Raw genomic sequence first — 3,296 nt, 5'->3', positions numbered from 1 at the left:
GTTCAACCATTATGTTGTAATTATTTTATTTGAGATTTCTACGTGATTCAAATCTATTGATGATAACATGAACATAAAATAAGATAAACTATTTTTAATAGTTATCATAGTATTCAAACATACAATCCACTATTTAAATGATAAAATATATTTGAAATCAAGGTAATATCACAAATCATAATCATATATACCATGTATCATCTACTAGCAAACTTTTAGTATTATTTAAATTATAACTCAACTAATTTTTAAAGAGAAATCATAATATCGATAAGAATTATAAATAATAAATACTTATCTTCTGTGGTTTGATAAGAAAAAGAAATCGATCGAAAACAAACTTAACTTAAAAAAAAACTATAGCCTTTATGATGTGGGTAATAATTATTAAAGCAATATCCTTAGCGGTCGTTTGGATCGTAAATTATTTTTTCACTACATTAATATGTGACAAAATAAAAAAATAAAAACTTACACAAAAGAAAAATTCACTAAGGATATACTTCCTAAAAGAAAACCTCTGTTCATATGTGTTAAATCTCATTCCACAATTATCTTTGTACTTATAAAACATTAAATTGAATTTTAGAAGTATAGAAATATCCTTTCGATTATAATCGGTAATAATTTTTCCATTAGATATTTGGGTTGGGATAATCATGACCGAGAAAAAAAAAAGGAAAAGAAAACTCCATATCTAAATTATAGGTTGACAAAAAACTAGATTATCTAAAATTCCCAAACCCAAGTTCCAAGTTCCGGTTGTATATTAATATTCAAATAGAAGACTGGTTTTGAAGATATACCTGATGTTTTTAGACCAGAAGAAATCAATTGGCTGTTGTGGTGTTGTGGAGTTATATTGTGTCAATGGCTCCAATGATGCATCATAGGTGACGGCTATAAACAACAACACTAATCTTCTTATTTTTTTTATGCTTGATCTCGATCTTTAAAGCTGATACACAACTTGAATTCAATCAACAACGACGAAGAAAAAAAAAATTGTGCGCCACCTCTCACGTTGGGAAATCACAAGAAATCAGAGAAGGGGATTAAGGTTTTGGTGAGAGCACATTCGTGCTGATAACGTGTTGTGAAACAACGACCTACTATCCTAATAGTAAACAATAAGAGAAAGAGATGTAGGAAGAAAAAGATTGCTTTTTTATTAATGGGTATGATTTACAATGAGATACAATAGTGGTATATATAGGTATACAAAACTTGGAGAGAAAGCTAATCTATTTTTGGTGTTGATAACCACATTAATAATAAATATATTCATAACATTATCAAAATAGAATGAGGTTAGAAAGTTATAAAAAAAAAAAAAAAAGTTTCGTCGACAGCAGGGTTCGAACCTGCGCGGGCGAAGCCCAATAGATTTCAAGTCTATCTCCTTAACCACTCGGACATATCGACATTGTTTATGATATTTTAATATTCTGTAATTAACATGTAATATCTGATGTATTTGTTAGTTTTTTCATAGCAGTTGGTATATTTAAAAGAAAAAACATAAGGATTTACTTTTATATATTTTTGAAACCAAAATTACTTTTCATCAACATGAAAACGCTATGTATTAAAAAACTCTATGTGCCGTAAAACATGATACAGTACAAAAAAATTGGGTATCAAAATTTCTAGTACGTATAATCTTATGACGTTGCATGGTGAGGATTTAATTTATACATGTTAGTGTTAATACAAAATTTCATACAAGTAACGATAATTAACTCAAGCTAAAGAAATCGGCATGAGTTTGGAAATATAAATTATCCTACGAGTAGGGTATCTTATAATGTATTATTGTTAAGAGCCAAACACAAAATTACATTTAACTCAAGCTGGACTCATAAATTCTTACAAGACAATTTGCTCTAGCCTAATCTAATCATGTCTTGTGATTTATTGAGTTTTTCTTTTCGGTGATTTAGACATTTATTGGATACCTAAGTTTTTTTTGGTGACTTCAATTCCACACCTAAGTGGTTTCATAGTATTAAAAACATTTCCATATGAGAAAGCTATGTAAACAAAAATTAATATCAACACTAAATGAAGAATTTCATGTGTAACGTTTGGAAAAGATTAGACGAAAATTTCTTTGAGATGGATTTGGGCTAGGTGGCATTTGATTTTGACAATTTTTGCTGATGTGGCAACTTTTTGTGTTGAGTTTAGGAGGGAATTCACATATGGCTTCTACAATCCCGATTTTAACACAAATGGACGTGGGATCCGAATAAAGTCCGGGTCGGATCAGTTTGATTTGGATCCCTTATATTTTTTTTGAAAGCTTTCTTCCTCTACACAATTCCATCGGATCTCCTTCGTCTCTACCATCACCCTCAAAACCCTAGCGGCGCATATGCATCATCTTCAGCAAATCCACACATCTTCTTCAGCAAATCGAACGATGGTGATTCTCATGTTTTACCTTTACACCACCGATTCTGTAGATTTGAGGTCTCAATCGAAACCCTAATGTTTTCTATTTTCAAATAAGTTATGTTTTAGATTTGACGACTCTTTTTATTGTTTCAATGAACAGTTATTTTTCTTTGGTATTCAATTTATACAGTTTTTATTGGTTTTCTGTGAAAACGTATGTTTTTTTTTATTATGCTCAAGTTATACGGAATTACGGATGATAGGCTTTGGTTGTGTGATCCGTGTATCGTTTGTGTTCATGTGGTAATACATGATTATATTATGATTCTAGATGTGTTTATAATAGATTGAAGGCATTTAAAATTTGGTTTTGTGATCCGTGTATTGTTATATTGTCAAAGCTGTATGTATGCATTTAAAATTTGTCAAAAATTTTCAATCGAATGAGTTTGGGCTTCGGATTTCATATGAAAGCTTATATGGTTGTCTAGTCTATGACATATTAATGGTGTTTTGAGATGCAGTTATCGAGGTCTCGGATAGTAGATCAGCAAACTAAAATCTGGATAAAGATTTGTTTTTTCGTCTAGAAACGCCAAAAATGACGGTGAGTGAATCTGGATAAAAATTTTTAATGATATTATGTTGGCCTTTCAAATAAAAAGAAGGTATTTTAGGGTTCTTTTTTATTCATTTTGTAAGTACAGATGAGCTATGCTGTTAGTTTCGCCTGATTTCTTATATTTGTTTTGATTTCGTAAAAAAGGTTTAAAAGAAGATGATTTAGTTTTTGGAAAGTTAGTTTAAGATTTATTCTTCTTTAGAACCTTTGGCTTTTAAATAAGTCTTGATTTGCAGGATTGTTTTTTTTAATCGAAGATAGAATTCTGATCTGA

General features: G+C 29.9%; 1 non-coding gene across 1 annotated transcript; it reads right to left on the bottom strand.

Moving 5' to 3' along the window:
• Positions 1-1,343: 1,343 nt before the first annotated feature.
• Positions 1,344-1,425, bottom strand: TRNAS-UGA. Its single transcript has one exon. It is a non-coding gene; the product is annotated as a tRNA-Ser (tRNA).
• Positions 1,426-3,296: the final 1,871 nt, after the last annotated feature.

This window comes from Helianthus annuus, chromosome 15, assembly GCF_002127325.2.
Source record: "Helianthus annuus cultivar XRQ/B chromosome 15, HanXRQr2.0-SUNRISE, whole genome shotgun sequence".
In the NCBI taxonomy this organism is placed as follows: Eukaryota; Viridiplantae; Streptophyta; class Magnoliopsida; order Asterales; family Asteraceae; genus Helianthus; species Helianthus annuus.
The sequence above is the reverse complement of the archived record's forward strand: the minus strand, read 5'-3'. Positions and strand labels throughout refer to the sequence as shown.